At 44.4% G+C, this 19228-nt stretch overlaps 1 protein-coding gene across 1 annotated transcript in view; it reads left to right on the top strand.

Moving 5' to 3' along the window:
• PARP8 (poly(ADP-ribose) polymerase family member 8) overlaps window positions 1-19228 on the top strand; it is a 345285-nt gene that overhangs the window by 170949 nt on the left and 155108 nt on the right.

Here is a 19228-nt window from a genome sequence, read left to right as displayed (position 1 = left end):
CTCTCTTCCTACTCTAGTTGCCTCAGCATGGCATTACAGTTGATTTCAGGAGTCAGGAGGGCACCTGCAGCCACTGGTGAGGTCACAAGTTCTTGAATTAACTCTGCGAACATCAGATTATTATTTATCTAGTTGGCAGCCGTAAGGAGGGCTCAGCAAACCCCTGGGCATTGACCCACCCGTAGGGTCTAGGGCCAGTCCACCCCTGTACAATAATAAATGTCAAACACAGACAGGTTTAGAAAACCCATTTTCAAAAATATAAGATAAGATAAAAGCATCATTCATTCGGCACCCTCAGATATTACAAGGAGTGCCTCTTACATTGGAGGACCCATCATGCCCTTGCCTTGCAGGGGCAGCCTATTCATTTCAATTAAATTTGGGCATAACTTAATTTTGCCTGTGGTGGTGCTGCTTAGGAATTGAACGCTTGTACCTGCACAGGCTCACTCTATCCAATCAGTGCTGCCATTTTCAGACGGTGGCAGGTACACCCACCCCCCCCCCCCAAGTTGTTACCTCCCCTCTGTACCCTTACTTAAGGCTAATAGCAATTTATTCATAACTTCTAGTAGAAATAATAAAGGAATGGCACAACATAGAGCCATAAGAATAGATGTTCAGATCCAGAATTGTTATTACATGGGGAACGCATGAAGCTATTAAAATAGGCATGTCAGGAGCGGTGAAAGGTCCTCTTTAAAGACTGATCATCTTTACATAACACATCCTGTACAGTCAATGAAAATAGCATACAATTAACTTACATATCAAGCTCTAAACACCATCCCATAAAAATGGCATAATATCCACACATACTCCTCCTAGATACAATATTTAACCTACCTACTTTGGTCACATATTTCCACCTTTTTTTTACCCCAGGTTTGACCTTTACACTAGGTTAATATTCAGTAATCCATTCTGACTGTTTGGTGGTTGATCTGTTCTTATTTGAAAAAAGGTTGAGTTGGCCCTCATTAGGTGGCGGGTTGCCCTATCGCTGTTCTGTTTAGGTTCTGATTTCGGCTCTTTCTATGCTCCATTTATAGGGGTTGTCTGGGTTCAGAGCTGAACCCGAACATACCCCCATTTTTACCCAATACAGGCCCCCTGATATTAGCATTTGAGCATTTGATATTAGCATCAAAGCTTTTTTGTTTATGTTTTTACACTACCAGGCGGAGGCTTCCGGCCAGCAGTGTATTCGGTGATGTCACCAGCCATTTTACAGGCTAGGGCAGCGCTAAAGGCCGCCCATTAGTGCTGGTGCCATCACCGAATACACTGCTGGGCTGAAGCCTAAGCCTAGCTTTCCCCATGGAGATCCCGGTACGTCACCAGATTTCCAAAAAAAGCTCTTGCCATGCGCAATTCAGCGCAGGGCAAAGGAGAGCTCATATTAGGGGGGCTGCCTGGGTGAAAATGTGGTTATGTCATTTGGAAGGGAATGGTTTCACTGTGCTTTTCCCAGGGAGTTGTCATTCTGCAACAGTTTGAGAGCCACAGGTTGGAATCCTCTGTACTATACCATAACATTACTGGTTATCCTTTCTAGATGCTTCCCAGGTATTGCTCCAAAGAGCTATAGTTTCCATATCCTACAAATATGATCATGAGCTGGTGGAAAATCTATGTATTTAGACTGTATAGTAATGCCACTAGACTGGATGCATAATTAGGAATTTGATTTATGTGGTTCTGTCCAGTATCATAGGGAAGAAGTCCCTGGATTTTGGGATTTACAATGGAGGTGATGAGAAACATGCACTTTCTATGTTGAGGACTGTCGTTTGCTCGCTTTATGCTGACTGTATGTATAAGGCCCCATGCACACGACCATTGTTTTGGTCCGCATCCGAAAGGCAGTTTTTGCGGCTTGGATGCGGACCCATTCACTTCAATGGGGCCGCAAAAGATGCGGACAGCACTCCGTGTGCTGTCCGCATCCGTTTCTCCGTTCCGTGGTCCAAAAAATATATATAACCTGTCCAATTCTTGTCCGTTTTGCGTACGAGAATAGGCAGTTATATCAATGGCTGTCCGTGCCGTTCCACAAATTGCAGAACGCACACGGACGCCTTCCGTGTTTTGCGGATCCGCAATTTGCGGACAGCAAAACTCACAACGGTCGTGTGCATGAGGCCTTAGATAGCTGTCAGCTCACTGCTCATTCATCCATCATGCATGCTTAGCAACCGTTCATGTGTCATGAATGGAGAGGAGAGAAAACTGCTCCCAACCACCTCTAGTGGTGACTTATCTTCCCAACAACAAAAGAATTGGGAATGTTAAAATTCAACCGCCTGATCCATTTTCTCGCCTGGCATCTGTCATTGGGGAGAGTCAGGAGGTCCCCAATGTAGATTACATGGTTGGCCAGTCCTGGCAAAATCAGGGTGTGTGGCTGACATTAATCTAATGTATATGGCCACCTTTACGCATTCAGACTAAGGGCTCATGGACATAACAGTTTTGCAGTCCCCAAATTGCGGATATGCAAAACGTGGATCTCGGCCAAGTGCATGTCACCATTTATTTTTTTACTTCTGTAGAAATGTCCTATCCTAAAAAACGGACAAGAATTGGACATGTTCCAATTTTTTTTGTGCTGTGCCGCGGAATGGATGTGCAGTGTGCTGTCCCAAAGGCTGAAATGAACGGGACTGCATCCGAAATTTCAAGCAGTGTAGTATAGAGGTTAACTTCATGCATTTGTTTGCTGTGCTGTGTAATCTAATGGCATACATGGAAAGTCCCCAGATTATGCCGGAAAACATACAGTAGTTGTCAAAAGAATTAGATAAAATCACTAACGTAAGTATAGCAAATAAAGGCCGCCCATTAGTGCTGGTGCCATCACCGAATACACTGCTGGGCTGAAGCCTAAGCCTAGCTTTCCCCATGGAGATCCCGGTACGTCACCAGATTTCCAAAAAAAGCTCTTGCCATGCGCAATTCAGCGCAGGGCAAAGGAGAGCTCATATTAGGGGGGCTGCCTGGGTGAAAATGTGGTTATGTCATTTGGAAGGGAATGGTTTCACTGTGCTTTTCCCAGGGAGTTGTCATTCTGCAACAGTTTGAGAGCCACAGGTTGGAATCCTCTGTACTATACCATAACATTACTGGTTATCCTTTCTAGATGCTTCCCAGGTATTGCTCCAAAGAGCTATAGTTTCCATATCCTACAAATATGATCATGAGCTGGTGGAAAATCTATGTATTTAGACTGTATAGTAATGCCACTAGACTGGATGCATAATTAGGAATTTGATTTATGTGGTTCTGTCCAGTATCATAGGGAAGAAGTCCCTGGATTTTGGGATTTACAATGGAGGTGATGAGAAACATGCACTTTCTATGTTGAGGACTGTCGTTTGCTGCACAGTCTTTTAATGGAGGGCTTTATGGTTCCATTCATCCCACCACTTCTTAACCAAACAAGCAACTAGAAAAAAGATCAGTGAATACAAGAAGTCATAATTGTCTTTATATTCTTATAACATTTGTGCACAATTAGGTATAACAAAATAACACCTGGTACCTTCCTTAGTAAAACAGGTCACAAAGCTTTCCCAGATGTCCCGTTTATATATTCACCATGGAAATGCATTTTAAAGTGTGCACTCTGTACAGTGTGTCCTTAATGTATGTCATTCATCATTCATGAGGGCTGATCACAGCTAAAAATTTTATAGTTCTTTACATGGACTACTAATTTTGATGCCACGTATAATATAGAGAAAGTAGATTTAAATACACACGTTCCCCTAAGCTTGATCAAAAACCATCAATCTTTTTTTTTTACGGTTATACATTTAGCAATAAAATGTGCAAATGCAGCCAAAGTTGTTGATTTGTGATGGGAATTATACTGTCACACAAAGGATACAAAGCAGTTTTAAAAACCTGGACTGAAGAAAACAGCAAAAACCCAATCATGACAGTATCAATAATACACATGTATCAGTATTTTTTTGAAATCTGTATCTAAAGGTAAAATAAAAAGCATAAAGAATGAATAAAGAGTTCAAGAAATCGGGTGATGAAATAAAAAACAAAACAAAAAAAAAAACAGTTGCTAGGTGGAAGCCATAAGCTTAGAATACTGGAATGGACCTTAGAGGATATGGATTTTGGATGTAAGTCAGGTGGATAGGATTCTAAAATGCCTGCCAGTAGGGCCACCTGTGTAATAAACGGTGGAAGAAGATTCTGGCACCAAAGAGAATCGGTCTGAGAAGTTATACGATTTTGGAATGAATTGAGAGGAGTCAGGTGCTAGTTGGTTTCTTCAACCCAGAAGGAGTGGAATCAATAAGTATCAAAAAAACATAATGAAACCCAGTAATGAAGAAAAACTAGGTGCTGAAAAGAGATGGCCTTGCGGTTCGCCCAGCGGTCGTTTTGCGGCGAACTTTATGCGTTCGCGATTCTCTGAACATGCGAACATATGGCGATGTCCACCGGCTCCATATTCTTTTGCATTGCGCCCAACTTTGACCCATGACACATCCATCAGGTGGGAAAGGACAGCCAATTGAGACATTTCAGCACATCCACCCTATCACAAAACCCGATCTGGCAGCCATTTTACATTCTGTGTTTTGCCACTGTAGGGAGAGGTTGCTTTGTGGAGCAGGGACAGACTGTTAGAGACACCAAACGCTAGCTAATAGGGCCACAAAAGTCCTTTTAAGGACTGGTATAGGTGTGCTATCGATAGGTGTAATATACTGAGGGGTGTGATATACTTTATAATATACTTTCTAACATAGAAAGTATATTATAGTGATTTGTATTGTGCAGCAGTTCTGTGCGGTTCTGCTGCGATATCGCAGCTATATAGAGGGACAAGCGCTATTGGAACAACTAATTGCAATGGGTGTGACATACCTGTTGCCCACAAAAAAACTGATTGAGGGGTTTGATATACCTTCTTCCACAAAATACTGATTGAGGGCTGGGATATACCTGTTGCCCAAATAAACAGGGTGGTGTGATATAACTGCTGCGGCAAAAAAAAAAAAATTGAAGGGTATGATATACCTGCCTCCAAAAAATAGTATTTAAGGGGTTCGATATACCTGCTTCCACCAAATATTGATTGAGGGGAGCAATATACCTGCTTCCACAAAATACTGATTAAGGAGTTTGATATACCTGGTTCCACCAAATATTTAATGAGGCCTGTGATATACCTGCTTCCACAAAGTACTGATTGAGGGCTGCGATATACCTGCTCCCACAAAATATTGCTTAAGGGGATTGATATACCTGTTTCCACCAAATATTGATTGAGGCCTGCGAGATGCCTGCTTCCACAAAATACTAAATGAGGGCTGCGATATACCCACCACCGTGTTTGACAGTGGGGATGGTGTTCTTTGGGTTGAAGGCTTCTCCTTTTTTACGCAAAATGAAGGAAACATCATTGTGACCAAACAATTCAATTTTTGTTTCATCTGACTATAACACAGAAGACCAGAAGTCTTCTTCTTTGTCCAGATGAGCTTTTGCAAAGCCCAAGCGAGCTTTTATGTGCCTTATCTGGAAAAGTGGCGTCCTCCTTGGTCTGCATTGTGCAGTGTCCGTTGGATTGTCTGCCTTGAGACATTGCCACCAGCAGAGCCCAGATTCATCAGGATGGCCTTGGTGGTGATCCTTGGATTCTTTTTCACCTCTCTAACTATCCTACTGGCCAGCACAGGTGTCACTTTTGGCTTCCGACCACGTCCTTTGAGATTTTCCACAGTGCGGCACATCTTGTATTTTTTGCTCAAATGTAAATAAAAGCTGAGAATTTTTTTTTTCCCGACAATAATGCCTCTTGTACATCGTCTTATTATCTTTTGGGAGACACCTATGTCATTTCCCGTCAGAAAATTACTTGCTGGTTGAATAAAAGCAACTTTAAGTAAAAATTTGCCAGGGGTATGAATAATTATGGGCAGCACTGTACCTGTTTGCACCAAATATTGATTGAAGCCTGCGAGATACCTGCTTCCACAAAATACTGATTACGGGGATTTATATACCTGTTTCCAACAAATATTGATTGAGGCCTGCGATATACCTGCTTCCACAAAATACTGATTAAGGGGATTGGTATACCTGCTTCCACAAAATACTGATTAAGGGCTGCGATATACCTGCTTCCACAAAATACTGATTGAGGGCTGCGATATACCTGCTTTCCACAAAATATTGATTAAGGGGATTTATATACCTGTTTCCAACAAATATTGATTGAGGCCTGCGATATACCTGCTTCCACAAAATACTGATTAAGGGGATTGATATACCTGCTTCCACAAAATATTGATTGAGACCTGCAATATACCTGCTTCCACAAAATACTGATTTAGGGGATTGATATGTCTGCTTCCACCAAATATTGATTGAGGCCTGCAATATACCTGCTTCCACAAAATACTGATCAAGGGGATTTATATACCTCCTTCTACAAAATACTGATTGTGGCCTGCGATATACCTACTGCCACAAAATACTGATTAATGGGATTGATATACCTGCTTCCACCAAATATTTATTAAGGCCTGTGAGATACCTGGTTCCACAAAATACTGATTAAGGGGTTTGATATACCTGCTTTCACCAAATATTGATTGAGGCCTGCGATATACCTACAGTACTTCCACAAAATATTGATTAATGGTATTGATATACCTGCTTCCACCAAATATTGATTAAGGCCTGCGAGATACCTGCTTCCACAAAATACTGATTAAGGGGATTGATATGTCTGCTTCCACCAAATATTAATGGAGGCCTGCAAGATACCTGCTTCCACAAAATTCTGATTAAGGGGTTTGATATACCTGTTTCTACCAAATAGTGATTGAGGCCTGCGATATACCTGCTTCCACAAATACTGCTCTTCTCAAGGAGCTTAGGCACAAGGTCATTTTGAAAATGACAGGCAGAGGAAGAGGCAGGCCATTTTGCAGGGGTGGTAGGGGTCGGGCAGGTGCACCAGGCCGGAACCTAAGTGGAAAGTTGGAGAAGGTACGTGCAATTACGTCAAAGGACGCACCAGAGTTAGTTGAGTGGCTCACTTAGCCTTCCGCTTCTGCACCCTCCTCATCCTCTGTATTTGCACCCTCCTCACTCTCTGCTGTGTGCACCCCCAAAGACACCACCACCACCACCATAGCCCCTCCACTCGAGTCAGAGGAATTATTTTCCCATCCATTCCCAGACTTTACCGATGCACAGCCATTCTTGACATCGGATGAGGAAGAGGAGGTAGCAATGGCCGCTGCCCAGCGGTCTGACGGCAGTACCCAGATCAGGTCCCCGCTGTTGCTGCCTACTCCGAGATCTAAAATCTCAGTGGTGGTGAAGGAGACGATGATAACGTGTCGATGGATGTCACATGGGTGTCTACAAGAGAGGAATAGGAGGAGAGTTCAGAGGGAGAGACGGAGCAGCAGAGAGGGAGGAGAAGGAGGAGAAGCAGGCAGAGCTCACAGGGCACAGGAGGCAAAAAGCAGACTGCAAATGTATCTGGAGCAAGCCATCCACCATGCACCGTCACTTCTGGCGCTCCCAGGATGCTGGCACATGGCTCCGCAGAGTGAGCTTTTTTTAACGTGTCAGCTGCTGACAATAGTGTTGCCATCTGAAGCATGTACTGTCAACGCATAAGTCGCGGTATGCCCAACACTCGCCTAGGGACAACCTCCTTAAGAAGGCACTTGGCCTCCCATCACCGAGCCCAGTGGGAGCAACGCCGTTAGAACTCACAAAGCCAAACTCCTGGCACTCCACATCCTGCCTCTTCTCCTTCTCCTCTCTCCTGCCATTTGTCCTCCACTCCACCTTCCACCGTGCTGTCATCGCGTTCATCTGGCAGAAGGCAGGTTTCCGTGGCCCAAATGTTCGGGTGTAAAATGTTGATGACGCCGGTTAACCCTCTACTGCCTATAAACTGGTGGACTCGGAGGCCTTTAGAAAATTTGTGGCCATTGGCACACCGCAATAGAAGGTCCCCGGAAGGAAATATTTCTCCTAGAAGGGCATCCCAGAGCTATATGGTCACATTCAGCGGAAAGTGAATATATCTCTGGCACACAGTGTCGGTGCCAAGATAGATCTGACCACACACAGACACGTGGTCTAGAAAACCATGGGCAGGGAAGGTACATAACTTTTACTGCCCACTGGGTGAACCTTCTGATGGCCGTCAAGCATGTAACCCGTGGCTCCCGTGTGGAATTGGTGTTACCGCCACGGATTGCATGCAAGCCTGCCTCTTCTTCTCCTCCTTTTACTCCATCCTCCGTCTCCTCCTCGGCTGACTCCTCCTCTTTTCCACTGCTACCGTCTCTTCCGCTGCGCTCTCCTTGCTCCCCAGAACCTGTTCGACATGCCAGGTGAGACGTTGCCATGCTGTGCTGCGGCTGTTGTGCCTGGAAGCCAAGAGCCACACCGGTCCAGCACTGCTTTCAGCTCTGCGGTCACAGGCCTATCAGTGGCTAACCCTGCTCAAATAGACAGTTGGTACAGTGGTGTGCGACAATGGTGCCAATCTTCTGAGCGTGCTGAAACAGGGAAAAATGACCCAAGTGCTGTGCATGGCACACGTCCTGAACTTAGTCGTGCAGTGATTCGTTGCCAAATACCCCGCGGTCCAGGACGTCTTGCGGCAGGCCAGGAAAATCTCTGGCCATTTTAGAAGATCTTACACGGCCATGGCTCGCCCTGCTGATGTTCAGCGGAGACACCACCTGCCCGTCAGACGTCTGATTTATGACAGCCCGACGTGCTGGAACTCCACCTTGTATATGCTTGATAGGCTGCTCCAGCAGCAACGTGCCGTTAACGACTACCTGTACGAACTCTGCAGCTTGACAGGATCTGGGGAGCTTGATTTCTTTTCACTGCGCTAGTGGCTGCTCATGCATGATGCATGCAGACTTCTGCGGCCATTTGATGAGATCACCAAACTGGTCAGTCGCAGCCAGGGTGCCATCAGTGACATCGTACCTTACACCTTTTTTCTGGAGCGTGAATTGCATCGTGTCATTGATCAATCGAGGAGCAGGAGCTGGAAGATGAGGAAGTCGCAATGCTGAATGAATTCCCAGGGGGGGCTACTCCATCTGAGACAAGTCAGCAGGAGTCTGAAGAGGAGTCAGAGGAGGATGGTGGCTGGGGGGAGGAGGAGGAGTAGCATGAAGAGCAGGCTTTGAGGGGGACTTTAAACTTTCTGGGGATCCCTGGTGTTGTCTGTGGCTGGGGGGAGGAGACCGAGGACGACATTCTCCTGTGCCAGGGCGCTCCACCACTTCCAGTTTAGTGCAAATGGGGGCCCTTATGCTCCAGTGTTTGAAGAGGGAGCGCCGTATAAAAAGCATAAAGGGCAAGGACCAGTACTGGGTAGCACTGTACTTAGACCCCCGGTACAAACAGAAAATGGCGGACATGTTAACAGCATCACAGAGGGCTCGCAGAATGCAGCATTTCCAGGCCTTGCTGCGAGAGATGCTGCATTCTTCTGTTGCGGGCGCTGGCAGAGGAATTTCCACCCACAACGAAACAAGTGCGGGTACCAATCCTACCGCGCCAGCAAAAAGAGTGCGGTTTAAAATGTCTTGGTCACTTCGGATATGAGATCATTATTTCAGCCAACCCATCGACAGCCGTCCTCCGGATCCAGCCTCAGGGAATGCATAGACCGTCAGGTGTCTGACTACATTGGGTTAACGGCCGATGTATACGCTCTGAGAAGTGAGGAACCCCTGGATTACAGAGTGTGCAGGCTTGACCTGTGGTCAGAGCTGGCACATTTTGCCATGGAACTCTTGGCTTGCCCGTCGTTGAGTGTCCTGTCTGAAAGGACGTTCAGCGCAGCAGGGGGGATTGTGACCGATAAGCGCACTCGCCTAGCTCATGACAGTGTGGACTAGCTCACATTTCTAAAAATGAATGAGGCATGGATCTCTGAGGAATTCAACACCTATGGTGACCATGTGTAATTGAATTTTCTCATGCCAGCCCACACATATCTGCCACCACCCAGAACAAAGAATGGTCCTTGTCTTATGTATATACAGCGGCAGAAAATACCTTTTCTGTCAGGTGAATGCCGAATTTTTGGGCCCTGTACTCCTGTGGCCTACAGTAAAATATGTATCCAGTGACCTCCTAATGTACCTCCAGCCACATCATCACAAGTTCTTTTTTGTCTGGTGAATGCCTAATTTTTGGGTCCTGTACTGGCCTACAGTAAAATTTGTATCCAGTGACCGCCTAATGTACCTCCAGCCACATCATCTCTGTCAGGTGAATGCCTAATTTTTGGGTCCTGTACTCGTCTACATTTAAATTTTTATCCAGTGACCACCTAATGTACCTCCACACACATCATCACAAGCTCTTTTCTGTCAGATGAATGCCTAATTTTTGGGGCCTGTACTCCCGTGGCCTACAGTAAAATATGTATCCAGTGACTTCCTAATGTACCTCCAGCCGCACCATCACAAGTTCTTTTCTGTCAGGTGAATGCCTAATTGTTGGGGCCTGTACTGGCCTACAGTAATATTTGTATCCAGTGACCGCCTAATGTACCTCCAGCCACATCATCACAAGTTCTTTTCTGTCAGGTAAATGCCTAATTTTTGGGGCCTGTACGCCCGTGGCCTACAGTAACATTTTTATCCAGTGATCGCCTAATGTACCTCCAGCCACATCATCACAAGTTCATTTATGTCTGGTGAATGCCTAATTTTTGGGTCCTGTACTGGCCTACAGTAAAAATTTTATCCAGTGACTGCTTACTGTGCCTCTAGCCACATCATCACAAGTTCTTTTCTGTCAGGTGAATGCCTAATTTTTGGGGCCTGTACGCAAGTGGCCTACAGTAAAAATTTTATCCAGTGATCTCCTAATGTACCTCCAGCCACATCATCACAAGTTCATTTCTGTCTGGTGAATGCCACATTTTTGGGGCCTGTACTGGCTGACAGTAAAATTTGTATCCAGTGACTGCCTACTGTGCCTCTAGCCACATCCTCACAAGTTCTTTTCTGTCAGGTGAATGCCTAATTTTTGGGGCCTGTACTCCTCTGGCCTAAAGTAAAATTTGTATCCAGTGACCGCCTAATGTACCTCCAGACACATCATCACAAGTACTTTTCTGTCAGGTGAATGCCTAGTTTTTGGGGCCTGTACTGGCTGACAGTAAAATTTGTATCCAGTGACCGCCTAATATACCTCCAGCCACTTCATCATAAGTTCTTTTCTGTCTGGTGAATGCCTAATTTTTGGGGCCTCTACTGGTAAACAGTAAAATTTGTATCCAAAGACCGCCTAATGTACCTCTAGCCACATCATCACTTGTTCTTTTCTGTCAGATGAATGCCAAATTTTTGGGGCCTGTACTGGCCTACAGTAAAATTTGTATCCACTGACTGGCTACTGTGCCTCTAGCCACATCATCACACGTACTTTTCTGTTAGGTGAATGCCTAATTTTGGGGTCCTGTACTGGCCTACAGTAAATTTTTTATCCAGTGACCGCCTAATGTACCTCCAGCCACATTATCACTTGTACTTTTCTGTCAGGTGAATGCTTAATGTTTGGGGCCTGTACTCCACTGGCCTACAGTAAAAAAAATTATCCAGTGACCGCCTAATGTACCTCCAGCCACATCATCACTTGTTCTTTTCTGTCAGGTGAATGCCTAATTTTTGGGGCCTGTACTCCCATGGCCTAAAATAAAAATTTTCTAGGCTCCAGCAGGGCACATTTTTGAGTGTTTCTCTTTAAGACGCATAAAAATGGCCCCTGATTAAAATACATATTTTTTGTGGGAATTTTTGCCAATGACCCCCCTCTGATATGTCACTGTCCATGTTGTGGGACTATTTGTGCACTTTTAGTAAGTATTTGGTGGCTGCAAATATGACCTGAAGGTTTTGCAGGTTCGCCTGCCATTAGAAATCAATGGGGCCCACGCGTTCGCGAAACGTCCCGGCCAATGTTCATCCATCACTAGTGCTGAAATTGCAGCCAGTGGGAACAGAAATTAGAGGTATCAGATGCAGAAACGGAAGCTAGGATAGAAGCCAGAGGAATCAAGCAGTAGAATGAATCAGCTTTAATGAAACCAGAGGAACCAGGTGTTGCAGTGAAAGCCATTGATATTTTATTGATGTTTTTATTATAAACCATTTGGCTTGCTCTCAAGTTAAAATATATCCAAAGTGACACATAAGTAAGATGTGTTTCATTGAAACATGTAATGAAATACTCACAACCAAGTGGTACCTGTATTCTTTCCCGCTCAAGAACCAAAAATTTGATTCTAATGGTTCCTTAAAGGGGTGCTCCATCTTATACCCCAACCAAATTTCTTGTACCCTATTGGGACATGAATGTCTTGGACGTTGATCATAACTTACGACTTGTTATATCAATCTAAAGTGATGTTAGCGTACAGTATTCTGATAAATAATCTCAAAACCCTCCCAGTTTAGAAATAATTAAGATAAATAGCAAAATAATGTAATTATATAAATATTTAGCAGTCTGAGTCTCTAAATTAGGGATGAGCAAATTTCTTAAAATTCTTTTACTTTTCTGATTTGACCCAAATAAATCGATTCTACCCAAATAAAATATGCTCCGATTGCCTTTAAATTTGGCATACACACTGGTGGAAATCTAAAAAGCTTATCCTTGGTTTTTGGTAAAGATATTCAAATTAGTTTTCCTGACAAAATGGATAGGAAAGCTAATGCCAGATGATATTAGACATCCTAATTTGCCTATATTTTCCCAGAAACCAAGAGAATTGTTACCTAGCCTATAGTAGTCATCACATATATTACCTGGTCTCCATAATAGAAAAAATACCCATCCAGAGGTCCCCCCAAGGCCTCTGAGCTAGAAAAGCTGATTCTTTCTGCTTTATCAGAGCAAAGGGCTTTTGCCCTGGAAGAGCTATTATCCTAATTTTGCTTAATAATGATTGGATGGCTATGCTGTATCTGCAGGTTTAAAACACAGCTTTTTTTAATTGTTTTGAAAATAAAGCTGAATTGCACATGTTTGGCATGGGCAGATCTCTATTTCTCTCTCCTGTTGGTTTGCCCAAATTGATTCATAAAAATTGGGTTCACTAGAAGATACATTTCTAATTGATAGAATTGATTTGCTAATCTCTAGTATGTATGTTCATGCATACCCACTTGTGCTTCATAGATCAATTTTCCCTTATTTTTAACCACTTAGGTTTCTGTGGTAGCCTCAAACTGTTCAATCAGTGCTTTTTCATAATAATACTTTTTATCTTTTGCCGTGCTTGAGCTTCATAGATCAATTTTCCACAATATTTTATCCACTAAGTTTTTGGTGGTAGCCTTGAACTGTTCAATCAGTGCTTTTTTATAATAAAGTTTTCCCCTGGTGCTAGCCTCCCATAGTGGTGGACGGAGGGTGGCTGCGCATGCGTTGTTGCTCTTTGCTCACTTTGGGGGCCGCCGTTCTGGAGATAAGTGGAGTTCCCAACTCTGGGACCTATTTCTATCTGACATTGATGACAGATCCTTGCAATATGCTATCAATGTCCCAGATTTCCCCTGGTGATAGCCCCAAACGTTTCAATCAGTTATTTTTCATAATAACATTTTTTTTTATTTGTTTTATCTAAGCACATCTTACATCTGCTGGCAACAGATAGGCTTAGCTAATTTAAATGCTTGAATATCCCAGACACCCAGAGGAGAGTTGCCTGACCTACTCTGCAAACATGCTAAGCATAGGCACACTCCATAATGAGAAAGAGCACCCCCCATTCAATGCATATATTTTGCCCATAAACCCAGAGTAGCATACTCTTGCTAGCACTCAGCTATTTTTGGACCTCTCTTAGCGGTGGGTGGAGGGTGGCCACGCATGCACGGCTGCTGTATGTTCACTTTGGGAGCCCCGTTCTGGATTTAGGTGGAGGTCCCACCTCTTGGACCTGCTACTATCTGACATAGATGGTACACCCTTGTGATATGCCATCAATGTCCCAGCTGAGCCAACCCCTTTATTTATGAAAATGGTCAGCAGCCCTTAACCTGGGTGCTCTGAAGTGTATTCTGTTTTCTCTAAGCTGATCAGTAGATGAAGGTCTCACTATCAGTCTGTCCTTAAAACAACATTATGTCTGGATTGTCTGTAATCAATCACAGTGAAGAAAACACTTGAAGTCATGGTATATATATATATATTTTTTACTTGCTCCACTGGGCTGAAGTAATCCAGCAATTTATTACTCTCTGTATGCTGTCACTGGGAAGAACAAAAAGCTTTTATATTCCTTTCTTATGTCACCACCGCACCTTGAAATTGATTTCATCCTGGGATATTAATACAGGATTTGGAGTCCTCTTTTCAAGAGTTACAAGAGCAAAAACCTATACAAAACACTCCAGATTAGTTTTCTATTGGTGTTCAGGCTATAAAACAGCTGGTTCTGGGGCCACATTGTCAGTGCAGGATTATTCTAGTACCTCAAAAGTTAGCGTTTAGAAGAGACCCTCCTATTATTCCAAGACCTACAAGTTAGGGTTCCATTGATCTTGGACTGACATGTAGGTGTGCCATTAGCCTAGGACCCCAAATGCTATAGCAGCTAATGCTCAATATTTCTAGACCCACATTTAGGACCCCAAGTGCCACAGTGCCATATTTCTAGGACCCCAAAACACAGTGTGCCATCATTTTTTGGAACTCACATTTCCTGGGATGGACTCGGAACTTAAAGTGGCCCCATGTTGTAAGTGAGTCCAAATTGACAGAAGGTGGGACACAAGTAGGCATGACCAACACAAGCCAGAAGTAGGCAGGGACAACAGAAGTAGGCATGGCGAGAAATACCCTAGTACAGCACAAAATACAGCCCCAGCAAAGCCAAATAACCAAAGTGCAGCAAAAAATATTGCCCTATCACCATACTGAGGACGGAGATATGGTTCAGTTCAGGAGGGTACCTGTGGCTGCTGACCAGGTGCATGAGTAACTGATGCCCCTAACATAAAAGGGGTTGGCCACTATATACCATAAGTACTTTCCACTATATAGTGGGCGGTAGGGTAAAAAAGAGTTTCCTAATATACTTTATTAAAAAAATCTGAATGGTAATCTTTTTATAATGAGCCCCGCCCCCTCAGCCCCGCTCTGCGTCCAGCCAGTTTGTCCATGGCTGCACACGACATGGAGAAGCTTTAGAGAAAGCTCGTCCATGGTTTTATTTCAACTGCACATGCGCTGCTTTTCCTAATAAGAGCAGCGCATGCCCAGTCTGCCCCTGCCACTGGCACGCTCCCTGCTCTACAACCGGCTTATTCCTGTCAGAGGTCGGAGCGGGAAGAAAAGTAAGAGCGCGCCAGTGGCAGGGGCAGACTGGGCATGAGCTGCTCTTAGTTTCCCATTGTTCTGCCACCCAAATATCAATGCACCATTTTTCTAGACTCCTAAAGCTCAGTGCTCTATTGTTCAGGGTTCACATATCAGTGTGCCAGCCTCTTAGGAGGACCCCAAATGTGAATAAAGCTGTAGAGGTAGTAGTTAATCCAGTGCTCCATTGTTTTAGTACCACTAAGCTCTGTAGCTTACATGTAAATACACCATTTTATTAGGACCCAAAACGCAGTGTCCATGGTTATAGTCCTACAGGTCAGTGTGTTATTATCTTAAAGAGGACCTGTCACCTCTCCTGACATGTCTGGTTTAGAAACTACTTGCATTCCCCATGTAATAATCCTAGACAGTGGAGTAACTAGAGTGTTATGGGCCACTGTCCAAACTTTGGATTGGGCCCCCCCCCCACCTATTTTTACAAAGAGGCTGCAGATTTTCTTTACACTAAGGGCTCTTTCACACAAGCGGATGCCGTGCGGGTTATCCGCTGAGTGAAAGACAGCCAAGTCCTGCTCCGGACAGCAGAGACAAGGAGCATTAACATGATTAATAATGCTCTTTGCCTCTCTGTGATCTTTTTACTACAAAATCAAGGTGAGATAAAGTTGTCACGGGATCCGTTTGTGTGAAGAGCCCTAAGCCCAGTGCATGGCTACACTCACCCAGTCCTAATAAAATCTGGTCCTAACTCATCCAGGGTGTTGCTGGCATCGGCATGATGTCCACTGGATCCAGAACAGGGTTCCTGTGGTCATTAAAAAGAGAGAATAATCACATAAGGAAGGGATGGTGACTGCCCCAGTGAAATCCCCAGCAGGGGGCGCTGTGCTGGCCTGTAAGACTGAGCCATGCCAATCAATAGCAGGGTATTCTAAGACATTTCCCCTAAGTGCTACCACACAGTACTAATGCCCACATTGTGGCCCCTCACAATAGTTATGTCCTTTTTGTGGCCCCTCACAGAAGTTATGCCGACCTTTGTTCCTGTCACAGTAGTTATGCCCACCTTTGTTCCTGTCACAGTAGTTATGCCCACTTTTGTGCCCCCTCACTGTAGTTATACCAGATATGTTTCCCTTCACAGTAGTTATGCCCAGATATGTGCCCCTCTCACAGTAGATATTCCCAGATATGTGCCCCCTCACAGTAGTAATGCCCAGATATGTGCCCCCTCACAGTAGTAATGCCCAGATATGTGCCCCCCACAGTAGTTATGGCCAGATATGTGGCCCCTCACAGTATTAATGCCCAGATATGTGCCCCCTCACAGTAGTAATGCCCAGATATGTGCCCCCTCACAGTGGTTATGGCCAGATATGTGCCCCCCTCACAGTGGTTATGGCCAGATATGTGCCCCCCTCACAGTGGTTATGGCCAGATATGTGCCCCCTCACTGTAGTTATGGCCAGATATGTGCCCCCCTTACAGTAATTATGTCAGATTATGTGACCCCTCACAGTAGTTATGCCAGATTTTGTGCCCCCTCATAGTTGTTATGCCCAGATATGTGCCACCTCACAGTAGTTATGCCCAGTTATGTGCCCCCTCATAGTAGTTATGCCCACATATGTGCCCCCTCACAGTAGCTATGCCAGATTAGGTGCCCCCTCAAAGTAGTTATGGCAGATTAGGTGCCCCGTCAGTAAAAATGCCCACTTTTGTGCCCCCTCACTCTTGTTGTGGCCCCCCTTTTGCCTCCAGTCTGCAGCTTTATGAGAAAAAACAACAACAAATACTTACCTTCTTTCCTGATGACGCGCTCCCACACTCACATCGCGCTGCTGGCTGTGCTGGAGGCCAATTCCCGGGCTTTCAGCGCTCCTCCTACAGCCAGCAGCGCTATGTGCGGCCTGCAGGGGGAGCGCCGGAGCTCAGAAGAAAAGTGAAGCAGGGAGCGGAGAGAGCTCCCTGCTTCACTCTGGAGACGACAGCCCGGCAGTGACAAGAACTGCCAGGTAAGTGTGTGAGCCCCCCCACACTTGCCTCTGCGTCCCCTCTTGTCTGGGTGGTACCAGTTTTGTGTGTGTCTCTGCACAGTCTGACACTGTCTAATCAGTGCTGCCACACCCCCAACTGGTAACACCCAGTTGTACCTTCATGCAGACTGCTAGTGATTAATTCATAATTTCCAGAAGGAATAACAAAGAATAGAATTGCCAGAATTGTAATTCTACGGGGGATTCAAGTAACTACTAAAACAGACATGTCAGGAGAGAGAATGGATCATTTTTAAAACCCCAAATGTCAGCACTCCAATGTACTAGGACCCAAAATGCATGTGTTCCATTCTTAATGAGCCTGTAAAGTCATTTAGAAAAGCTACAATTTCTGGGGAAATTGTGTGAAGTGTTCTTGCCTCCACCAGTAGTCTACAACTGGAGTTGGCGGAGTAACTGGGTGGAGTGGCTTGAGTAACTGTTGTGTGGTTGTAATGGCTGGAGTAACTGTGGAAAGGTTGGACTGGGCAGAGTAACTTCATGGAGTGGGCAGAGTAACTGTGTGGAGTGTTTGGAGTGAGTAAAGATAGTAAACATTACACTAACCAATTGATTGATCAAATTTGAAAAGTGCACATGGCAAGCTTGATAGAGTGAGAAATGCATTTTTCAACTTTTATTTATTTATATATTTGGCACATTTAATTGCAATGTTGTTGCCCAAAGTGCTTCACAGTTACATTAAAACATACATTTATAAAAACATTAGCAGCCGATTTGTGTAGGTGAGCTTGAAAATGAGGGCGTGGTGGCAGTTTAGAAATCATGTCCTGATTTTTCAGCTCACACTCTAGCTTTTGTCACTCTGCTGGCTGCTCACACACCTGGGTTCCTATGGCAACTCACTCTACACAGCAAGGGCAGAGAAGAGCGGTTGAAAACAAACTGCTCCAACTTGCTCACTTCACTGGTGGTTGCCATTTTCAAACGGTTGTAGTTTAAAAATTATAAATCCTACTGCGAAGAGCTTTATATGTGAGACCTACATTTTGATGCATAGTATGTCTCTAAAATATTAAAAATGAAGGCACAGTCGCAGTTCAGAAATTGCCCTTCAAATTTGAGGTGGCCAGAGTGGAGTTTTAATGAATGTCAATGGGCGGCGCGAGTTGCAAACAAATGGTCATATTGTGAAAACTATCAGGACTATGGCTTAGCCGTGTACATTTTTAGTGGCAGCAGGGATAGCTGAACGTTTTGATATAAGATTTGTGTAGGCGGGCTTGAAAATGATGGAGTGGTGGCAGTTTAGAAATCATATCCTGATTTTTCAGCTCACACTCTAGCTTTTGTCAGCTCACACTCTAGCTTTTGTCAGCTCCCACTCTAGTTTTGAACATTCCGCCATTCATTCCTATGGGACCAATTTGTGAACCATTCGGCGAAACGTTCCACAAAGTAATAGCACACCGATCGGGAACAATCCGCACATTTTGGTATATTACTGTCTATGTTGTGTAAAAACTGTGGGAGGAGTTAGGGTGGTAAATTTGGCTATAATAATAAGAATATATATGTGAGATAACAGTAAGTGGACTTGCCATGCAAGAACACTTAATTATCAATTATCTGGCTCCCCAAATGTCAGCATGCCTTTGTTTTACAACCTGAACTTTTAGTATGTCAGTGTATTGGGCTCTCAAATACCAATGTGTCCTTGCTCGTTGATTCTGGATGGCAGTCGATTCCCTAGTTCAGTGCCCCATATTCTGGGGCCTCTGTTGTCAGCAGGCCATGAATGTTACCACTACTGAGATGAAAACTATCTGCAATGTGGTAGTAGATGG

Source organism: Bufo bufo, chromosome 2 (genome assembly GCF_905171765.1).
Source record: "Bufo bufo chromosome 2, aBufBuf1.1, whole genome shotgun sequence".
NCBI classification, from domain to species: domain Eukaryota; kingdom Metazoa; phylum Chordata; class Amphibia; order Anura; family Bufonidae; genus Bufo; species Bufo bufo.
This window is presented reverse-complemented; position numbering and strand designations above follow the sequence as displayed.